This window comes from Antechinus flavipes, chromosome 4, assembly GCF_016432865.1.
Source record: "Antechinus flavipes isolate AdamAnt ecotype Samford, QLD, Australia chromosome 4, AdamAnt_v2, whole genome shotgun sequence".
In the NCBI taxonomy this organism is placed as follows: domain Eukaryota; kingdom Metazoa; phylum Chordata; class Mammalia; order Dasyuromorphia; family Dasyuridae; genus Antechinus; species Antechinus flavipes.
In genome coordinates, this window is record NC_067401.1 from 483,736,446 (window position 1) to 483,761,011 (window position 24,566).

The 24,566-nt window shown below is 34.4% G+C and overlaps 1 long non-coding RNA gene across 1 annotated transcript; it reads left to right on the plus strand.

Annotated features, from left to right (window-relative positions):
* The first annotated feature begins 7,611 nt into the window (after window positions 1-7,611).
* LOC127563495 (uncharacterized) lies at window positions 7,612-17,105 on the plus strand. Its single transcript, XR_007953975.1, has 2 exons — window positions 7,612-13,843; window positions 16,243-17,105. It is a non-coding gene; the product is annotated as an uncharacterized LOC127563495 (long non-coding RNA).
* The last annotated feature ends 7,461 nt before the right edge of the window (window positions 17,106-24,566 follow it).

The window sequence follows — 24,566 nt, forward strand, 5'->3', positions numbered from 1 at the left end:
GTCTATAATTTGAAGCATTTCTTATTTTCAGTAGTGTAAATCAGTTCATTTGACGTTTTCTTGATTTAAATCGGATATTCACTTATTCTAAAAGAAATAAATTTTTTTATAGTTCACCATTCTTCTGGAAGAACATTGCATTGATGATTTTAAAATAACACAGGGAAAGTCTTTATTGATTGAAAAAATGACTTTTATTTCTCTCTATAATCTAAAACTGAGATAGCATCAGTTTCCTTACCTACAATATGAGAAGTTTGGACTGTTCCTTTTCATACTAACATGCTATGGGTTTTTGATTTTGTTGCTTTCCAAGTGAAGCCTGAAAACCAGAACTTTTGCTTTCCTTTCTTTAAGGTTGCTTTAAAAAAAAAAAAAAAAAAAAAAGGAATTAACTTGTATTTTATGGGATCATTCCATCTCTAATTATTTCTTTCGGTTCAGAAATAAACACTTATATAGACTTGATAAAATTAGGGCAGTAGATATAGAACTTAAAAATAAACTATCTTTTATTATGCTATTTACATAGGAAAAAAAAAAACCCAAACCATTAAGAAGATGTTTAACTGTACCAGAATTTTAAGTATCTGTGAAAAATAAAGCACATTTTCATAAGTTGTCTTCTAGTGGAGATGTTGACAAATGACTTCTATAAATTTGTACAATCACTTGATTCCTAGACCTATGTGGTTGTGGTCAGTTTTCCTTTGGGGAAACTTGGTAGCACAGTGGGAGAGGAGTGCTGAACTTGGTGTTAGGAGTAACCACAATTCCCTTCTTGTCTCTGACATTGCATAAATTTGGAGCTGGAAGGAACCTTGAAGGTCATCTCTTTCCCCATATCTTTACCCATTTTCACAAAATTTAGGAGATGAAGATAATACAAAGTGATGCTTGGTAGGAAGATTATTAGCAGCTCAGGAAATCTGGTTAGGTCACATATACGAAGCAAGTGGATTTAAGCTGAGTTAGGGATTCCCTCCATGGTGCAAGTTAAGAGGGAGCACATTTTAGGAATGAGAGACAAGCTTTTCATATAGTAGTGTGAAAAATAGAGATGGGATGTGACATATGCAAGAAAGCCACATGTAGGGTAGAAGCAATATGGGTAAAAGTACTATCAAATTTTGAAAGGTCTTACAGAGGAGTTTGTTTTTTTCCCCCTTCTGTCTTAAGACAGAATAGTCTTATTTCCTTAACGGAATAATGTGGTTAAATCTGTGATTTCAGAAAAAGGTGATGGCCATAGGAGTAAAAGAAAAGGGGATAAATGTGAGAGATACTGTGGAGGTAAAATCAAAGACTTGGTGGTAATTGATTTCTGTGAGGCAGAAGAGAGAAGGATAAATTGAGTACGACCCTGAGGTTGAAAATTTAGGTGACTGCTGAGATTGATGGTGTCCTTAATAGAAATGTGGAAGTTCAGATTTGTTGGAAAAATATAATTCTTTTGTCCCCATCCTTCCCCCACCATTTTTTTTTTTTTGGTTTGTTTTTGCTTCCCCTCTTCCCCCCAAACCTCCAGCACCTGGTATCATTCACAGACTATGGACTATAGTATGTAATCATCTGCCTTTAACATATTGCACCTTAGGCCCAAAATACCCACCTCATTGTTTAATGTATCATTGTGATTTTCAGTAACATTGAGAAAATTTTACTTTTTCAGCATTGATTACAAAAAGAGAAACTCCCAAAGCATGTCTATGTCAAATAGTGAATTTACCTTTCTTGATATTGCATTAGAATTAAACTTCCGCTCCAAGAAGTCTCTGTCTCTGTCTCTGTCTCTGTCTCTCTCTCTCTCTCTCTCTCTCTCTCTCTGTCTCTCTCTCTTCTCTGTCTCTCTCTTTCACACACACACTTTATTCCCTTTCTTTTATGGCTATCTTCCTATTTGAGGCTTATCTCTTGCCTGCCTGGTTGCAAACTGATCTTGCTGCTTCAAATCTCTGCCTTTGTCATCCATGCTCTACCCACTTACCAAATGGAAATTTTGAAATCACAGATTTATTACATTACCTCTGCTTTTTCACTTATGAAAGTTGAACAATATTATTTATCAGTTCTGAACACTATTTAAGTGGATAAATTATTCTGAACTGAATATTTGCAGTCTTATATTTTCACATTCTTAACCATTGTCGGATTCCTTCATTTGTTGTTCCCTATTCTTTAATTTTTCCATTTATACATACCCTTTTTTTTGTTTGTTTTAGGGAACAACTTGGGCAGTCTTATTTTCTTCCTCTTGTTAAACTTTGGGGCCATTTCACTGTCCAGCAACCTTTTCTATCAATATATTCTATTGGACAGTGCATCCACCTACGTACCAGATATTGCACAAAAGACATTCGTCATTCACTTTTTTATAACTCCTTGGGTTATTAGGCCAAACATTTTGTGTAGTTTAGCATTTTATTTGGTCTACTCTATAGCACATTAATATCCACTCCCAAAATACTACATGTATTTTTCTAGAATATAAAATAGAACATTATTAATTGTGGTGTAATGTCAGTTTTCACTAAAAGGCAGAAAAGTATTTGGCTTTTTGGCAGTGTTGGGACATGAAAGGAATAAGGGAAGAAAAGTGATTGATCATAGCAATTAGTATGCTTCTTATTTTGTACTAGCAACACACTTCTTAAATATTTTGGGCACAGTATGTCATTTTGAATAGAGTGCTAGAAACTGAGAGTCAAAAACTGGATCCCAATCCTCATCCTGATAATTAGCTGATTTGATTGTGGAGAAGTAATTCAACTACTTTTAAAAGCCCTTGGGTGAGTCTTTCAGACCATGAATTACATATCCCACCAGTTTGATGGAAGGGGCTCACATACCAGTAGGATCCTTCATATTTATAAGTCATATAACTTTAGTCACATACAATTTTTTAGTTTATCCAATTTTCTTGCAAACTGGTTTAATACTTTTAGCACCTTAAGGGAATGGTGTAATGAGTAGAAAATTGGGAAGATGGTTCTGTTCCCTCATTACTAATTATATATCACCTATTTATGGGAGGACTGCTAAATATATGGAAGTCATACAACTTGGTAAGAGAATTGGTTGTTGAATGGATTGTTGCTCTCTGTTTTTTCTTGTTTTGGAGGATAATTAATAAATCCATTAAAATTTGTACTTATAAATACACAAATGAGGTTTCCATCTTTTGAAAATGAGATGAAAACAGCTTATGAGTACTAAGTTTCTTGTAAAATAAACTCCATGTCAGTCTGCAATTGTTTATGGACAGTTTTGCAAGTCAGTTTGTTTATATTGTACATTACTCAAAAGATGGCAAAACTTAAGTGATTTCTTAAGTACTTGACATAATTCATGAAAAGTGCAATTCTTTAATACATGTTCCATTAAGAAATGGAAAACTAAAGTATTTAGAAAAAATAAGCTTGCTGCTAAAAATTAAGTCTATGTTTATGTCTTTGTTATGTCTGTTCATTTAGTTTCCTAATTATTTTTTAAAATATTTGCTAAATGTTCTTACCAGATGATATTTATTACTATTCAATTACTTTATATTATACTATGCTTTCCTTGTGCCTTGAAGACAAGATATCCAAGCTAATAATTGAAAAGATCTGTTGCAGTACCATTTCAGAGTTGGAACATGATTCCCTAGTGGTGAAAGAATATTATGCCTGATTATGTTTTGTATACTTAAAACTTTCGTTATTCTGTAGAATTTTTAATTTCATTGAGAAATCTGTAGACACTGACCTAGCATGATGAAAGCATCAGTTATTCCTGCTAATTTCCCACCCAGAAGTTAAATACAGATGAGGCCTTCAGTTTCTTCATTAGGGGGCCTCATGTTTCTCATGTACCTTTAAGGATCCCCCTTTCCTCTATTAGACATCTGCTACTGTCATATTTTCTCCTCGTGAGACAGCAGGCAAATGGCCTTCTCCAAGACCAAAGCCAATGTTGCTCTTTGAATGAGCCATCAGGGGACACAGACAACCTGCCATGGGGTTGAACACTTAAACACTTCCACAAGAAGAGACTTCCTCCTAAACCTGAGGATTCCATATGGCAACAAGAGCTGAGTGCCACCCCTACTTCTGATATTTTTCTGGCACTTTGCTCTAAAGCATTTATTCGTCGTTATGAATCTAGAAGGACAATATGATACCTTTGTTTGTCTAACTCAGTGCATAGCCTGTACATAGTAGGTGCTGAATTAATGCTTGTTTAGTTGTCGTTGGAAAAAGGTTCATGCAACACTTGGCTGGTGTGTTTTGTTGATGATCTCTTAAATGTTTTAAAAATGTTCCCCTGAGACACCAATTTTTTGAGTTTACCTAGAATTTTTCTGAAATATCTTTCTTGTTGTCTCCTTTGATTAGAAGGGGGCAGTCGAGTGAGTAAATGTCATAGAGTTCATGGGTTTATAGAGCTGCGTGGTGCTGTTTTTTTACCCTGGGTAACTGTGCAGTATTAATTTAATGGACTGGTAAAAATAGTTGAATGATAATCCTGCCATTTTGTTTTCAGGTTTTTTCTGTCATTGAAGAATCAAATAGAATAATGAAATGGTTCATTTTAGCAGATGAGATTAGAAAAGGTGGAGAATGGGGAAGGGGTGGTGGGGTGGTGGTAAGGATTTTCCTAAATGCGTGTTCATTCCTAAAACCAAAAGGAGACCTGATAAATCTGTTTAAGTCATTTTCACCTTTAAACTATTCATCTGACAATCCCTTTCTTCAGAGCTTATATTTTAGTAGAGGAAGATACACATTATAAGTGGTGGCAGCCACTTATGATTTGGTAGTTTTTATTTCTGGAGCATAGGAGAATATCCAAGAAGTTTGGCACTTAAGAAGAATACCTTCTAACAGGGGTTCTTAACCTTTTTTTTTGTATAATAGATCTCTTTAGCAGTCTAGTGAAGCCCCGGGACCCTGTCTCATAATGATGAGGTTCGGGTTTGATACCAAATAATGACTTTGAAGTAGACACCAAATGATGAGATTGGTGAAGGCACACAAAACGAAAGATTTTGGCACCAAATGATGAAGTTCAATGGCAATTCACATGTGAAGAGGGAGTGAAGGAGTGAGGGAGTGAGGGAAATAGTTATAAAACTTAAAAAAGTTTCTGTACCCTAGATGAAGAACTTCTGCTCTACAACATACTAAACTTTCTCAATTTTGCTTAAAAAATTTTAGTTAATCAGTCAATACACATTTATTAAATGTTTAAAAAAAACTATTCATCTGATTTGAATTTGCTCCTTTTAGATTGTAGCCCATTTTTGCAACTCATACCTTTTTTTCTCCCCTTAAAACCTTCAAGTCACTACCTGTGCTGTTGCATTTGTGACCTGGGCTCTTCTTACTAATGTTGCAATATCTTTCTTCAAATAAAGAGATTGAGATTGATAGAGGGAGATTCTACTCCCTGTCCTAAGCTGAGAGCATTATAACCTAGAATAATTAATCCATAATTTTTATTGATGTTTGAATTTGCCTTTGTTCTTAATACATTATGCTTTTTCCCTCTTCTAATGTTAATTGAAGTAAAACTACATTTATTTGGATTTCAAACAATAATGAAGTTTTCTAGCTTTCTTTGGAGGATATTGAGAGAAGAGGTACCACAATCTGTCCTTTATTGAGAGTCTAATGATAATTATTGCTGTCATTTATGGAATGACTTAAAATATGCACGTTTATGATATCTTGATTCCTATAAGCCTATGAGGTAAGTGCTATTATTTTCCCCATTCTACAGATAAGGAATCTGAGAGAATTTAAGTGATTTGCTCATTTTCGCATAGCTAATAAAGTAGAGGCTGGATTTAACTCCAGGTCCAGTGCTCTAACCTAATGTGCTTCCCTAAATGTCTCAAGTGACAGGTAAATACATTTATATTAGGAATTATATTTATTCACAAAATTAATTTTAAGAGTATTTTAATAGGCTTACTTCACATATCTTTTAATGTTTTCTAATTTCTATCCTTTTAGAATGGTATAAGGAGACCTGATACTCATGATAATGACCTTGAAGCCCTTTACTTCCCTAAAGTCCATTCTGAATCTCTCTCCTCCTAAGAAAAATTAAATCCAATTTTATTTCTTAATATCATTATTTTCTCTTATCCTTTTAAAACTTGTAATCTATATTGGGTACAAATGGCAATACTTTGCTAAATTAAAATTCATTATAATTCTATAAACTTAAAACATTCCATTTCTAAACTATTGTAGATTAATGGAAATTTATTTAAATTTAGAATCATGTCCATATATGCTTTTCCTTTTGATCAAATTACTTAACTTTATCAGGCATTATTAGTATGTTTTCAGTGCTACTTTTCCTCCATTATCCTTTCTACATATTGTAGATTTGTATATCTTTAGTTAAGTGACTAATAGAAGCTCATATACTATGGCAGTAGAAAGTTGGTATGGGGCTCTATATGTCATCAAATTTAATGAGCCATATTTATTTCTGCTAATTCCTTTGGCATTTTAATAACATAATTCCAACATAAGCTTTATGTAAACAGTTATGTAGAACTTTGTCCTTAAGATTTTTTTAAACTATGTATTTTAATGTATAAATTTTGTTTTAAACAATATTGTTTTCTACTACTACTAATAAAAATGATATTTATATAGTGTTTATGTAACACTAGAAGCAACTTCTTCAAAACATAAGAAATATTCCCATTCAGTAGATTTTAAGTAAATTAATCTCCAATGATGTAACATACAATATTCCATTATTTCTATTTTTAAGTGTTTCAGTTCCATTAAACACTTACTTTTGGTATTCTGTCAACACACCCATAAATAATATTCTTCCTCTCAGTTAGCTTTCCTTTTTGAAGAATAGCGTTTCATTACTTTGTCCTAACTATTCTTTTCCATTTTTTGAGTGAGGGAAGAGCCAGATAGCAAACCATTCAGTGTAATTATTATTTAAGTAGCTAGTAAGATAGCTCATAGTAAAAAATCTAGAATGGAATTTAAAAACTAGCTTAATAGAAAGTAAACATTTGATCAATGAAATTTAGGAAGTCTTGACTAGTTCATGACTGATTAATAAATGCATTTAGTCCATAACATCTCCATGTGAAATCAAAGTAGTATTATTAAGGTTTTTTCTTTTGGAAAGGCACCAAATTACCTATGCATACACCACAAATAATAAGAAATAACAATTCACAGTCTTACTGGTAGCATGATATTATATGTTTAACACCTGGTACATTATTTTAAAAAGATTTATAATTGAAAATGGTTTTTCCCCACATGAGTGTTTCATTTCATTATGTTATATTGGAAAACTATTGATTTGGTGAAATGTTAGCCTCTAAGATTTATCATCGTAATAGTAAAGATGCTAACTATGTTGTAAATAATGTTTACATGTAGCAAATTTAAAAGGATTTCATAAAAACATGAATCATTCTTTTCCCCTTGAACTTCAGAACATGTTAGGCTACTATACTTGGAAAGGACTTACCCAGATTTTAGTGAAATTTATCAGTTTTGTTAGTTTCTTGTTTTCTTTTTTTTTCTTAACACTTTTACTTAGGCTGAATAAATAAGCTTATATGAAGGCAAAGAGTTGTCCCAGTTCTTCTTTTGAGGGACGTTTTGAGGAGATCCTTCATCCATTGAGGGAGATGTTTTCTTTCTGGGAAATGATTTTGACTACTTTTCAATGGTTTTTCTTCAAAATTCTTTGTGTCCTATCCATTACAGGTAGAAAGCCATCAACTAAAAATGGAATCATTTACTTTTAAAGTAAAAAATATTTCCAAATCAGTGTGGAGAAACATATAACTACTAAATATTTCAAGTAGTTTAGAAGATGACACTCCATTCTAGGCAATTTTATAATATCAAAGATGACTACTGTGGAAGGGCATTTATTCAGTGAAAAGTAGTAGAAAATAATTCATCTCAGATAAAGAATTTAGCCCCACCACTAACCAAGTTAGTAAATATACAGAATGAGGGATTTAGAATTACACATCCATTTGAAAATAGAAAATTAAGAAATCTGGTGCCCATGTAATTTATCTTAATAAAATGCATTTTCCCCATATAGCTATTTATACCTAAAACGATTGGGATATACTTTGGCAAGGATAAAAGGCATAGCTAGTGGCATATCATATCACTGCATGGAGGCTAGCAATTAGAATGTAGCCAGACAAAATCACAAGGGGGTCTATAAATAAATAAAAGAAAGCCTTAATGTGATTTAAATACCGTGACTGAGTTGTATTCAGTGACAGCCTGGTCACCAAGTACAGTGCGACATCATGCTCTATAGAGATGGATTCCAGCAAAAGACTTCTCCATCAGCCATCTGGCCCCTGACTCTCTAAGTCCAGCTTACTGAATGACACGTAACCCAGTGGGATGCACCAAATTTGCTTAAGCATAAGCACATCATCTTCTCATAACAAAAGCTTGAATATGACCCTAATTTTAGTTACATGAAATATCTTGAGGATATTAATAAAAACAAGGTAATATCAAGGTACTACACATATTACCCATAAGGCTCATTGTTACTGTTTTTTAAGAAATCCAATCAGACAATTTAATTTAAATATCAATTTTAGCTTAAATTTGAGAGGGCAGAAAGTTCAACTTTAAAATTTACTTTTAAAGGAAAGGGGGGGAAAGGACCTAGCCTTCTGTTTCTCTCTTGGTATCATTAAAAACTCCAGTCTAACTTTTTCATCAAATTCCTGAGCCTCAGAATTTTTCTGTTCACTAGATCTTAGGAAATCTATGGGAAAAATGTAGTGCATGAACTCATATTTTGGAGTAATTTCTGCCCTTCCTCTGTCTTCCTTGTTTTTTTCCAGAAGTTTCAAGCATATTCTATAATAAAGGTGAAGAACAAAGAAAGTTAATTGTATTACTCTCTGCCAGTCTTCCTAAAGCTCTTTAAGAGCTACTATTTCTGTTTTTTTTTGGTTGTTGTTGTTATTTGTGAATTCTTTTTCTGTTTCCACAAAGGCATATATTGCTAGATATGAGTTTAATAATTAAAAGAAAAGCATGCCAGAACATCTCTTTAGTTGACCTTTGACATTATATAGTTTCTTAGTTTATGTTAAGCAACTCAGTTTAATTACATTTTATGTGAGTACCCAAGAGTGTGCTAAAGCTAGCTTTTGCTATCTCAGAAGAGCCTCTTGTTAAAATTTTAGTGTGACTTGAAAATCAACAGACTTGTTTATTCCCAAGGAGTGTAGTAGAGGTTCTACTTAACTCGGGAAAGCTGATTATTAAAATTTCATTATTACCTTTTACACCTTGGAAGTTAACAAATTTAAAAATCAGGGTTTGATATATCTATTTTGGTTGTCTTGACTTAAGAAAATAATGGAGAAAGTGTTAATACTAGAGGTGAAGCTTAAAAGTGTGTCCTCTGTATATGTATGTACATGTTTTATTTTTGCCAGCATACCCCTGATTATAACAAGTTTCCTAAAAGGTAGGTAGTTTCTCAGCAGATTTCTAGGAGTTCTCAATCATAATGATGCTATTTCTGACATAGATGGTAGTACTTAGAATTTGGTTTGGAAAGCAAAGCTTAAAAAAATATTGTTCACTAATTGAATATAAAGAAGCATTAAGTATTTCTAGTGGTAAAAATCAGAAAGGATCCTCACAGGAGATCTGTGAAAGATGAGAAAACTGAAAAGCATGCTCTAGATAAAGGCTCAGAAAAAAGGACAAAAGAAAGAAATATACTTACCTTTGTAAAAGTAGTAATGAAGATTGAGGATGGTATGAAATAAGCATTTCACATAGCTTTTTCTTTAGCTTCATTTTTAGGGTGAATTAGTATATCAAATTAAGATGATATCAAGGATGATAAATAAATAGCTGGTGAAGAGTATACTTGTTCCAGATTTGTGAAAATAGAGCTCTGGCCTACTTCATTCAAGCTTAGTTGTTTTCAAGACTGGATTTTGATGACTTGTCTAATATTTTGTTCAAGGAATTAACCCAAATTGTTACACAATTGTATAACAATCAACTATCAGTTTTGCGAGTTAATAAAATGACTTAAAAGACTAACAATAAATATAACTGTTTGCATGTTTTAGAAGGCTGGAGTTTACAGACTTAAAGCTAGGAAAATCATAGACTAAAAAAATCATTTGTAAACATCTAGAAGAAAGGATAATATAGGGGCAGCTAGATGGTGCATTGGACAGAGTGTCAACCCTGAAGTCAGAAGACCTAAGTTCAATTTCGGCCTTAGACGCTTAACACTTCTAGCTGTGTGACCCTGGGCAAGTTACTTAGTCCCAGTTGTCTCAGCAAAAAAAAAAAAGAAAGAAAAGGAAAGAAAAGAAAAAGAAAAAAAGAGATAATATATAGTAATATTTGTATTACTTTGTAAAGGTTTGGGCCTGTTGTCAGTCTAATATTAGGCTATATGATACTACCCAGAATATATCATCCACAAATATATGAAGGAGTCATTATACAGAAGATGGTGATCAGCTGTTGTCCCTTCTCCCTTGAGAGCCAAACAGTGGGACATGGACATTAATTGTAGCATGAGGGATTTGGGCTAAGTATGAAAAATAATACCCGTTAATTGAAAACAATTTTATGATGAGTATCTTATTCTATGAATAAGATCCCTTATTCAAAGGATCTATGGTGATTCCTTGAAAAAATGCAGTGTGATCTTTTAGAACATTTATGAAACACCTATTATGTGCAAAAACCAAAACCAAAAAAACCCAAAACACCATAGGAATAGCTGCAGGGATTGCCAGGAATTCAGAAAGTGAGACCGCCCTGGTGGAACACATGTAAGTGTGAAACATACATATCAAATTAAGTGACGGACGAGAAATGCCACAAATAACAAATTTTAACTGATAAGACTAGGAAATCATTCCATCATGCCAATAGCTTTTGGACTATCAGGGATGTTCTTTCCAGTTCACACAAGTTCCAAATCTGATTCCCTTTGCCATCTTCTTGCTATCCTTATCCTTATCCTGAGAGTTCTCAAATATTTGGCATCTGTGCTGTGTTTTTTGATCAATGTGTCTGTCTGTCTGAGCACAGCTTCCACTTCCAGATGATGAGATAGGATTTGAAGTCTCTCTGAAAACCCTGAGGCATCAGAGAAATGCCAGTGAAATCTCTATGCTTAGGAACTAATGACCTTCCCTGGTGAAGCTCAAACCGTTGATTCTGATTGATTTAATAGAAGGATAGTTAGATTATGTACTAAGTCAATGGAATAATTCTCAAATTTCATTCAGATGACCTGAAAAGATCCATCCCTTCTTATATCTTTAGTTATGGAAAAACCTAAAAGGCTAGTGCAGTAAGAGAAGCATAGTTGCATAGTAGGTTTCTTCACTGTACGGCAATTAAAGGACCATTGCACTGCTCATTGTCGGCACTTTCAGAAATTGTCAGTGTGTAACCATTGACTTCAACCATTTGAAGTGCTATTGTGGAGGATTAGGCTTGTTCTGCTTAGCTTTAGGGGGCAGAACTTAGAGGACCAATAGGGAACAATTAAAAGAAGGCAGAATTTTTTTGGTGCCATATAACAAAGAACGCCTAATGATAAGAGCCTTCCAAAATGGAAATGGCTGCCCTTGAGTGGTAGTGCGCTCCCAGGGATTGTGTTGTTTAAATAGGACTTAGCAACCTACTTTCAGGGATGTTGTTGAGGAAGAGTATGTTTCAAGTAATAGTTGGACTAATTTATCTCCCATTTAAAAATTATAATTGTTTTTAATTATAATTCTCATTATCAAATAGTTATCACTCTGCCATCTGCATTCATTCATTCATTCTAGGTGTTGCATGTACACATGTCCAGAGTGAGATGGGGAGAGGGAAGGAAGAATTTCTGATTCTGAATACTTTATATCAGTGTCTTAAGTTCTTGTCCTTTTGCATTGATTGGCCTTGCATTGATAGAAATATCAGAATCTTATTGTATAGAGAATTAAATGAGAGGTCAATTAAGTCTCAAAGAGGAACACTAAGTAATGAGAAAGAGAAAGCTGTTTTTTCTAAGGGAGCAGACATTTTAATTATTAGAAGGTAGAAGATGTGATAAATTTATTCTAATATTTAAATAGTTCACAGTATCCAGAGGAACACTACTTTTTTTTTATTTAATTTAATTTTATTTAATAATAACTTTGTATTGACAGAATCCATGCCAGGGTAATTTTTTACAACATTATCCGTTGCACTCGCTTATGTTTCGTTTTTTCCCCTCCCTCCCTCCACCCCCCCCAAGATGGCAAGCAGTCCTATATATGTTAAATATATTGCAGTATATCCTAGATATAATACATATTTGCAGAACCAAACAGTTCTCCTGTTGCACAGGGAGAATTGGATTTAGAAGGTAAAAATAACTCGGGAAGAAAATCAAAAATGCAAATAGTTCACATTCGTTTCCCAGTGTTCCTTCTTTGGGTGTAGCGAACACTACTTTCTGTGAGTTAAAATTAGCCCTTAGGGTTAATTCGGATGAAATATAGAATTCAGAGAAATAAGGAAATAACTGACATAGAATGGATAAACCAAAGCAGAAAGTAATTATTAATGAAAGAAAATTCCTAAGATTTCAATCAGTAATTGAATATACTCCTTTCTTTTGACAAGTAATGAAATATTATTAAGGTAAAATGTTGTGTACACTTCCAGTGAGGTCATGATATTAGTTTTGTTACAAAGGGGTATTCAATTCTGGAGGGTAGGGAAGAGGAAAGAATATAGGTATCTCCAGAAAGGCCTATGATGTTTAAAAAAAAAAAGAATAATTTCAGTTGTCAGTGGATGGAGAAACAAGTTTCCAGAAGAATTATGTATTGTAGCACACTGCTACTAATGCTTAAAACATCATTACTGTCTTGTGAGCTTCTGTTCACCATATTCATCTTGTTCCTTTATATTTTGTGAGTTGCCTGTTTCCTTTCTCCCCTTTTGAAAATTATTCCAATGAGTATTGTGACATAAGTAACACGACATAGTGCAAAGCTTCTCCACTTAATCTTTCCTCTTGTATTTACTATTTCTGTGGCTGAGGACAAGTCACTTAACTTATCTTTCTTTCTGCCTCCTGTTTTCCTTATCTGTTAAGTAAGGGTTGATTATAGAACTTGTTTCGCAATGTTTCTGTCATTGGCATGAACTGACCTTTTTAAAAAGTTATATACATATGATGACCATGATCTTCAATCCCAAGAAGTTTATATTCTGTAAAGAGGACAAAGTAGTATAGACTTTACCATTGACAGAACTTTTAAGCCCTAAACATCTAAAGTTCTCTTCATAATTCGACCAGTTTTTAATCTGCATCTCTTTGGATGTCTTTAGAACTAACAGCAGTATTTCTTCATCAGTGTTGGAAAAGCCCATTGAAACTTAGAGCAAACTCCAACAAGAGATGCTGCTTCCCACTTTCAAAGCATGGATCAAGGAGGAATCATTATTAGTTGATCATTCAAAACACTTTGATAAATGCCTACTTTTAGGTCATTTCTGTGAGGGTATACAGGAGCAATTCCTTCCATCAGGAAACTTAAAAATCGAGAGAGAAACTTCTCACTTAATCACACGGTTGGTACCAGAAATTGGGTCTGAAAGCACTAATAAAGTGGTCAGGAACTCTAATGTATGGCACTTGGTAGAAGAAGCTGTCTTCTAAAATGAGGTTTTAGGCCATTTCCTTGTTTTTCTTGTCTTTCCACAGATGGTATTTGAAAACCCAAGGAACATCAGGATCAGCTATCCAGTTCTCAGAAATTAAGTGTGTGAAATCCAAAGGGGTAAGTGAATACACGAATATATATGTGCCATGAGACTCTGGGATTCATTAAGGGAACCCTAGTCATCCTACCTTAATCCCCACATTGCTTTCGTGATCTGATATGTAGCTTGTTTTCATTGTCAGCAAAGTAAATTTATTTCCTTGACTAGTACGCCTGTATTCCTGATACCATACATTCTCCTGAGTTTAGAATAGTAGTAGAATTTTTATTGACCACATTAGTGCAGAAAAAGTAAAGTAACAGAAACCACACACTGTGTGACCACTATTGAGAGACGCAGCAGTGAACCAGTGGACCTTGCCAGCAACAACAGCTTCCTAATTTTCTGGTTGGTAATACTTGGTAAATGGTAGGCTTTCAGTTATAAATGGTTTAACTAAAGTGTTCTCAGTAAGATGATCATCAGACCTTCTGTTAGATTCTTTTCATCTTTATTCCAAACTGTGCTACTACACAAGAAATACTTATGCTTTCTGAACTAATGGGTAATAAGAAAATTTCCCATTTATCTAATGATTTTGTTAAGAAGCCTAATGTGAGCTTCCCATCAATGAAACTTCATAGGAAGTAGAACTTTAGGGCAAGGTTTCTGTTGAATACTCAGTACAATCCATTCTCTGTGGACTTAAATGTGTCATCAAATTTCTTTCATAGTTGGGTTAGTCAGCTAGAGGTGAAAGGACAAATTCAGTTTCTGGCAGCCGCTGTTCTGGCTAGCTCCTCCGTCTTATGTAAAGTTTCCTAAAATGAATAACGGCTCTTAACATGGGTTTTATTATATAATTACATCCCCTTAATCCTAGATATGTTTAATATGGCCACTAGATGGCATTATATAGAACATGAAAGCATTTTGATGCTTTCTACTTTTCATTTTGGCCCAAATATTCAATCATCTAAGATCAGTGCTATTCAGAATGTCACCAAAAAAACAAAAACAAAAACAAAAAACCAAAATTCTAGTGGTGGATATAACATTTTTAGGTTTTTAAATGTTCTGCAGTTTAGGAGGGAATGTGGACTACTGCTACAGCAAAAGGAAAATAAATATAAAGTAGGGAAACTAAGCTAGAGGAAAAAATGCCTCAATGCTTGATTCATAAAGTTTAATTTCCGAAAGGAAAGAAACAAAAGCCAGGACAGAAGTAAACAGCATCTCAAAATATGAAATTATTTAAGAGAGAAAACTTGACCTCATAGTCAGCATCATTTTCAGTTCAAGCTGGTTACAGTGGCAAGCTAGGCAGAAAGATAAAGATTGTAGTCAGTTCTTAATTATCTACAGTGTACCCTTGGGCTGCATAATCCAAATCATCTGATAATGTAAAAGTCTTTTATATTGTCAAATCGGTTACAAGTGATTTATCTAGTAGTCTTTTTTTCAACTCTAGGTAGAACCTTTTAAACCTAAACAATTACTGTAGCTTCTCAGAAAAGGTGAGAATCAGACTTCAAATTGTAGGGAGAGATCTACGTCTACTACTTGTAAACTGATGTTTTACATCCATCTGAAGGCAAAGTTAACACTTTGTTCACACATTTTCAGGGATGTTTCTGATATTCAAAAACTATCATGAAGCTGATTGTGGTAGCTTTCTTGCTAACAAGACCCTTAGGCAAAATCTTCTTGAACTATATGCTGAAAAACAACTCAATTGCAGTGTTGCTGTGAGCAAAGATGTGGTTCATAATTTATAATATAGAAAATAAATCTTTGACTAGTAGATCTTAGAGCTGGAAGGAGATTTCAGGGTTCTGGACCAATAACAACACAAAGGATTAATCCCATCTACATCTCCAACGTCAACAAGTTGTCATCAAGCATCTAGTTCATTGACAAACTCAAATCCCCCTTCCTAATCGAACCCCCATTTAAAAATATTTCTTTAACAAGGAAGGTTTTCTTCTAATTAATCTATATCCTGTAATTTCTGTGACATAGAGCAAATCTGATTCATGATCTTCATGATAACCCTGCAATTATCTGAAGAAGATAGATTGTCTCTAAATCTTCCTTTTTTCCAGCCAGATTATCATCCGTAATTCGTTCAACTGATCTCCCCATAGAATGGTTTTTAGCTATTTCATCGTGGTCATCCTATTGTAGACCTATTAGGCATTGTTTATTCTTAAACATGATGCCCAGAACTGGTTGTGATTTCCAGGTATGGGTAGAGTGCAGCAGAATTACTTTCATGCAGCATAAGATAACATACTAATTTTGCTTTGTGTGTGTGTGTGTATGTATGTTTTAACATGAACTACTTTTCCTTCTGCGTACTTCTGCTGAAGTTGATTCTTCTTAACTTAAATGCAGGCTATTACATTCATTAATACTGGCTATGTTTTATTTTATTGTTTATTTTTTGTTTGTTTATTTGTTTATTTATTGTTAGCTTCAACCCAGTGTTCATCTCATCAAGATCTTTGTGGACTCCAGTCCTGTCACCCTTTTCCTCAGCTTCATGTCATTCTCAAATTTGATAAATATGACACTTCTGCCTTCTTCAAACTCATTGATGTATATGTATGTCCAAAGTCAAGGGCAAAGCCCTATGCCATTCCACTAGACATTTCTCCACATTGACAGTGATCCAGTAGTCAGTCATGTTTTCAGTTCTGAAACCACTTAACTACTATTATCCAAACCAAATCTTCCTTTTGTCAAGGAAGATAGCTCAAGACACAATAGCCTAAGAATGAACAAAGTACAATATAAACTGAAATTCTTATAGGAGCACTCTTGATGTTAACAAGTGAAAACAAAGTTAAGAATCCCATGATTCAGGAATGGCTGAAAAAAGATGAAACATTTTTGAGATATCAATATAATTGAAAATTGTGCAATATGAAATGATGAATAGAAAGAATTCAAAGAAATGAGAAGATTTATCTGAACTTGTATGAAGTATAAAGGAGAACTAAGAAAAATATAAACAGTGACTACAAAAATTTAGTGACTTTGAAAAGGGGAAACATGCACATGAACAGATCTCTAAAAGGAAATTGAGCTCTTGAACAATGGAAAAACCAGGGAAGATTCTGGACAAGAGATAATGAAACACACCTCCTTTATGGATCAAAAATGTGAAAGTCTGTCAGGACAGAATATGAAATGTATCTTCAGACACAATCTCTGTGTCAAATGTACTTTTAAAATTGTATTTACTGGTCACAAAGCACGGTTCAATCTAGAGGGCTATGTGGGAAACTGATGTAAAGACAAAAAGCATCAATAAAATGTATTTTTACAAAAAAATAGCATGAGAGATTTTTGTCATGTTCATTAGTTTGGTAGCCCTGTCTAGAAAGGAAATGTTATTATGCCATAATTTGTTCTTGGTGAGGAATATATCAGGTTGTAATAATAATCTCTTCTAGTTTTTAAGATCTCACAGACCATTCCTTTAATAAACATTTCTAGAGTTTTACCACAAAGAAATGGTAAATTTTGGTGACCTATAATTTGAATTATCCACATCATTATTTTTGTATATAGGAATGTTTGCTTACCTGTAATCTTCCAAGACTTCTCCATTTACCCTGATCTCTGAATAAACAAAAAGATAGTGAGTTGCAACCACTTTAGTAAGTGTTTTTAGTCTTTAGTTCATTCAGGCTAACTATTTAGTAGATCTGCCTCTTATCATTTCACTCATTTCGATTTTTAGTTATAATTTTTTATCTGCATTTCAAAGGGTATCTCTTTAACAAGTAAAATAAAATCTGAATTGAGTTCAATTTGTCTTTATCATTATCATCTATCCATCTACCCCAAGCAGATCTATTTTCATAGTTCCTACTCTTCCCCCCAAAATATGTCTTAAAAGCTGATTTCTTATCCTTTATAGTATTGACATTTCTTGATTCATAATGACTATTCTCAACAGACATTGCCAAAATTTGTTATTCATACTCAAGAGTTGCCTGTTTCAGGTCTTCTAATCTTATTCCTTACTGATAAGAATCAGACTCATAGCAACAGACCCTCATTTCTCTTCTACCTTTCTCACAAATCAAATTATCAGTAAGATAAGTCAAGACTTTTTGCTTTTAGCAATGACATTTTCTTCCCACTTGGCTTATTACCAGCTATTTTATGAGCCCTGCCATTCCATCAATTTGAAACTCATCTTAACACAGTATTCTCCAGTCCATTATCTTAATCTTTTCCTAAAAAACAAAAAACAGGCTTTTGTTAAATGCTTTGCTGAAATATGTTTCTATATCATCCACCAGACTTCATGGTCTAAATAATCTGTTTAAAAAGAAAAACAAAAAGCCTCCCAAACAAAACAAAACAAAAAGCAAAAAATCAAGATTAATCAACTTGACTAGTTCTCAGTGAAGCCATTCATTAGCTCTTTGTGATCACCACTTCCTTTTCTGCATGTTGGTTATATCTCTTTAATAATCTGTTCTAGAAGGCCAAACTTATCGGTCTCCAGTTTGCAAACTATTTGCTTTGCTTTTCTGAAAATCAGGGTATCACACTTAAGAGAACCCTAGATCTCCTTAATTGTGCCTCAAACCCTTGGTAATATGAAGAAACATAGAAACATTTTCTCATATGAAAGAATTCTGTTCCTAGGATCAAAAGAATCTAATCAATTTGAAATTTTTTCTAAGAAAACATTCTAAATGTTGCAGTTACAAATAGGTCTTTGTGTAATGTAACCATACTTTTCTTTGTTAATATTTTAACTTTGCGCTTCCTGTTCCTAGAATTTTACTGCTTGCTATTCATTTTTCAAATCTATGTCACACCTAATTTCTTTTGTCTTCACAATCCATTTATAAGACTAAGCCATACACTACTTTAGGAGAGAACATAACCCTGAAACTTATGTACAAGTAATAATAATAATAATAATAATAATAATAATAATAAAATCTTGTATAATCCAGGAAAGTGCAGAGCACTAAATTTGTGATCATTACTTTTTCTAGATATTCACTAACCAGCCCTTTAATAGCCTGTTGTAGAATGTTACCCAGTTCTAGTGACTGGCAGGAACAGGCAATTTGAGAGTGAACAAAGCATTTGGCTCTTTATTATGCAACTGCTTCTAGATCTCCTAAGTTAGTTGTGTTTTGTCTTTGTTTTAAGGAGAGAGGGACTCTAGTGCCCAGGAAAAGGACGGATGTTCCTGGGAACAGAAGAGCTGGAGAGATTGAAACTGGTCAGAAAGGTCACAGGTGATTGTATGAGGAGAATAAATGGCATGCTACTTATTCCCTCAATTTTGAAATGGAAAACAATGGAATGTGGGAACTGGTAAGGGTGATTGCAGCAGAATACTGCGGAATCAAAAAAAATTAAAACAAAACTGGATGGTAAAAGGTTGTGGAAAAGGACATGTTAACTTTAGCAGTTGTGCATTAGCACAAAGATTTCCTACCTCTACTTTCTAAAGTTCCTGGAAAAAAGAACAGTCTTCATGTCTCCCCTCCCATATATAGAAGTTATAGAATCTATGATTTGCCTTGACTTTTTAAAAATTAAAGCTGTAACTAATTGTTAAACTCTATATCCTTTAAGATACAGTAATTGGGAAAACTCAGAAGCCTCATTCAAAGAGAGAAAATTGGTTGAGTAATTTTAATGCTTTCATAGAGTAGAGTGAACACATTCATCAGAGGTTCCCCTAGCATGAAAACGAGTCACTAATCACTAGGTGGCTTGCTGTGTCACTTTTTAGGTTGCCATCAACTCTTGAAAGAAGAGATAGAAGTGAGGAGGGAGTGGCTAGTGAGAAAGGCATACCCCAAGGAAAGAGTAAATTGGAAATATCTCTGTTCCCTGAAAAGTAGGGAGGAAAAGGTTTAATAAAATGACTCATATGTCCACCCAGTACTTTTGAATAATAGGTAAATTGAGATTAAAGTCATAACCTATAGTTGGCAGATTCCATTTTCTTCTCATTTTTAAAGTTGGGACGTTTGCCTTCATTTCTGAGATACTCTTTTCATTCCCCATTATCATTTAAATAGCACTATTTTTTTTTTCCTTTTTAAAAATCTTAACATTAAGGGAAGGGAGTTAGTACCTGAGAGGCTCTTTTTAGCAACTTCTATGTTGGTAGGGCCAAAGTGCAACACTTTGAAATTGCCTGAGTGTTTACATTACCATTTAGATAACTTTTATTCAGCTTTTTCTCATTGGAATTATTTCCCTTAGTGTTTTTATAATTTCATTTTTTAGAGATTCCTATCCCCCTCTGACATTGTAGCCTTTTAGTTAATGGATTTCTTAACCTACCTTTTCTGTTAACGTTTTAAAATTTGTTCTCCCCAAATCTAAGTCACACATTAGATTCTTGTTTCTATGCTTCATCTTTTTCACAAATTCCAAGATGGAAACCTTGGGGAGAAATAACCATTCCATTATTTCCATCCAAGCAACTACTTTTTCCTAATTGATGAGAATCAAATGCAGTATAAAATTCCTCCTTTTTAGGTCCCTCTACTTTTTGAAGAATGAAATTACTATTGAGGCCAAATCAAGAAAAATTTTAGCTGTTCTGTCACTGATTTGAACAGAGAGAACAGTAGATGGAGCCTATAGACTATCCTCTGGTTCCAATAGAATATAAGTTTCTTGAGAGCATTCTTTTCTGGGTTTGTGCAAGTACTGCACATGGTACTAAGGTACATACTCATGTTAAAGGAAAAAGCTAGCTGTCAAGGGAAGAGTTTTTGGTTAAGTTGGTTCAAATTCTATATTCTATAATTAATATATTTCAATTTAACAAATAAGTATTAACTATCTCTTTGGTGCACTTTAGGGACAGAATAATTAAAACTAGAGCCTTTGCCCTCCTATATTTTACTCTATCTTATATTTTATTGGAATGCATAATTGAGGAAACTGAGGGCAGGTCCTGAGAGGGGAAGTAATTTGTCCAACATCAAATAACAAGGCAATGGCAAATCTAAGCTCAGACCCAGAAATTTTGAATTGTAAGAATGGCTTCATAGGAAAAGAAAGATGCCTTTGACTGTTGATTCAGGGGGAAAAAGTTTGATACTTTTTGCTTTGCCATGAGGGCCCTTTCCTAATATGTCTCACCGTTTATATAATATGCATAGTTTTGAACTGCTCCTACAGTGAAAAACAGTTGAAAAATGTCAACCATGAGAACTTATTTGATAGCATATGCCATGTTCCACACCTATAGCTCCACACCTTTTTATCCATTGGAAAGAATTATTTAAAAAGGAAGGCTAGCAGTTAGGAATTCAAACCATATTCTTTTGCTGTCTGTGCACTATGGAAATACAAATGACAGGCTAGATTGTGGTGCCCCACAAAATAGAAATAGGTGAGATTTTAACAGTGAAAGTAAGGACTGAAAAATGGAATATTTTGGAACATTCTAAAAATCAACAATTCAAGTAGAATTATGTATCTCTCTTTTCTTGTGGTAGGGAATATTGCTGAGTAGGTAAGCTAGGTTCTACTTAAATGATTTCAGATCTTATTCTCTCTTAAATGGCTGAGACTCAGATAAAAAAAGTTAACTAAGGCTTTGAGATCCTCATCTTTCCTGCTTCTGTGCTTCCTAAGACTGCTTTCCAAGTCTTAGAGCCAGGATTCAAAATCAGGTGTTCTGACCTCAGTCTGGTAACTGCTGCTATAAAAGTGAGAAGTAAACAGGTAGTCATCCTAGAAAAGGAAAGCAAATTCAGAGAATTTTCATGCTATACATTTTTCAGATAACTGAAGTAGTAGAAAGTATCTTTTGAGCTGTGCTTTTTGGTCTCAGAGCAGAGCCACTGGCAGTCCAGATGGAATTAAGTAAGGTGTTTGTTGGTTCCCTAGCATTTGTGTCCAAAACCCAAATCAATCATTGTAGCCAAGAAAAGCTGATTTTGTTCATGGATCCTCCCTACTAAGGCAAAATGCCTATAGTGTATTGAATCAAATGGCTTTGATACCAATGAATGGAAGTTGCTGAAAGCTCGATTAGGTTTACTATTTGGGGGTGGAAGGGGGAAAGTCTGTCTAATGATAACAAGCAATCCAGAGTAGAGTGGATTACATTTAGTAATTGCTGTGTTCCCCGTAAGTGTAAGTCTTCAGACAAAGGCTTTCTTGGGGATCCTGTTCAACTCAACAAACCTTTGTTAATAACTTACATCATCAATAATGGAGCAAGTCAAAGCTCTTGAGGGCTCTGTGTACAGTCGTGCATTTGTTAAATGTTTATTTGACTGCAAGAGATTTTATTTTTTTCCTATATTCAGACAAGTACAATCGTTGAGATAGCACATCATGGAATCATACATGTAGTATGATCTCTGAACTATTTAAATATTTCCCAAAGTGCTAATGCCAGATGGGCTTTGTTTTTAAACCCAGCATATGTGTATATTTATATTTTTAGATCCCAGACCTTTGGATTTTTGCTACTAAACAGCTAAACAGTGAAGTTAATTTCAGTAGTGCTAGAATATCAGAGAGGTGTGTAGTGGGGATGTTGCTAATCGAAGGTCATAAGAGGAAGATTACAGCAGAGTGTGAAGATTGCACACACCTGTGAACAGGAGCCCTGCCATAGCTCAGGCTCATTTTCAGTGCTTTAGTGTCATCAGGACTTCTTTCTAACTCATCTCTAAGACTAATGTCTTCAGACCCTTTTGACAGAATAAATCTAGAAGCCCCTCATATTATTTCTACTTTTATCTTGCTGCTGTAGTCCATTCTGTCCAGAGGCCAAGCGCCACTGTAAGGCTTCTTGTACTGTAGCTCGGGGCAGCTATGAGCTAAATATATCAGGTCAGCAACCAGGACCATTAGGGAATAAATATCTCATGCCATCAGAAGCCCAAGGTTGAGTCTAGAGGTAGCTATGTGCAACATTTCTGGTGTCCAAGCTGACTGAACCATTCTTAAGGTTTTGAAATAGTGAACTGAAATAGAAAAAGAAATTTTTGGAAGGGGTTCTTTTTTCAACTCTGCTTATGGTTATGAAAGATAACATATTACAGAATTCTTAAAACCCAAGTCATTTATCTTTGAATCAGGTCAATTCAGGCAAACTGTCAGCTGACTCTTGGGGTTTTTTAATGTATCAGATTTCTATCATAAATCATTAGATTTAAATTTTTTTCTTTCTAAGTGTTTTTATGATAGACACCATTTTTTAACATTATCCTCTCCAAAGCATGCTTTCGATTAGTTGCTTGTTCTTGAAGAACCTTTACAGGTTGGCAGACTCATTTCAGCTTTCACTCCTTTCTCCCTCCCCTTCCCTCTCTCCTCTTTACCTCGTAAACCCGAGTTCTATGAACAATGAGGCCTTTAAGAAATAGTTGACTAGTTTTGTGGATTTAAGAAGAAAAGCTTACAAAGTGATTGTGTCTGTGATTATTTTTAGGCTAACATTGTCAGGAAATGTAGAAGAAGAACTCTGAAACTTTTTTCCCCTGGGTTATCAGAGTCCAAGACAATTGATGACATTACATTGGTCCTTCGTTTCAGATTTGTCGAGCCCACAAAAATCAATAGTTTTCCATTATCAGGTCCAGCTGGGTCACTGGTCTGTCAATGAGCTGTTACAATTGCTGTACAGGGTGAGCCTGACCAGTCAATTGCTGCTGACAAGAGGAAAACATGCTGACAGCCTCTCGAACAAGTCAGAACACAGATTTGCACTTTGGTTTGCCATCCAAAGAGACTCAGAGCAAGGCCATTTTCAAGATGTAGGCACACACAGTGGGAGAGCAGAATGGGCGGACTTAACCCTCCTCCGATCTATGCAACATAAATGCCTCAGGGCCTGTCCACACTCAAGCCAAACTGTGCTAGCGTAGACCATCTGTAGCCACTGCCTTTGCTAGCAGGGGGGCTTGTGGCAGCTGGGATCAAGAGAGAGCTTTTTCACTGAGGACCAAATCATACTCTCTTATCTAAAGGTGGAAAAGGAGAGAGGACCTCTATTTTCAATCATCACTGAATTAAGATTATATTTTTAGTGTATTGGAGCATGTGGAGCATAGACAATGAAGAGTCACCCAACACTTAATGTGCACAATCAGGAACAAGTATTTTTACTTCATCAGTGAGTCTAGTTAGAACGCTATTACTCAGGGCCATGGCTTACTTGAGGTGTGACACTGGGCAAGTTACTTAACCTAAACTTTTTGGTTTCTTATCTGTAAAAATAGAGATTATAATCTTTGTAGCACCTACTTTGAAAGGTTGTGGGGAATCCTTAGTGAGATGACATATAAAGCAATTTACAAATAACTGTAAATATCAATACTATTATTATAGCTCTCAAATTGTGGTCTAGTGACTTCTTAAGGTTTACTAATGATAACAATAATGACTTTTATATGTAGCATTCTGAAGTTCAGAAAGTGCTTTAAATGTTATCTTACTTGGTCCTCACAGTGGCCTCTAGAGGAAAAAAAAATGCAAATAGTCTTTTCACTGATCCACGGGGTTGGTCTCTTAATATTATTGCTTAGAGCAGTTTCTGGCACAAATTAATGATTTACATGTTATTTGTAGTAGATAGATTTCTGGTCTTAGAAATACTTGGGTCGACGTCTTATCTTGGACAAATGGTGGTGTGACCTTGGGTGAATCCTTTAAGTTCTCAGTAGCCAAGGGGACAACTCTCAAGACTATAAGTTCCAAAATAGGGATCTACAGTGGTAGAAGACATTTTACACATTAGGAGTTGTCTGTACTAAAAGGGGAAAAAAA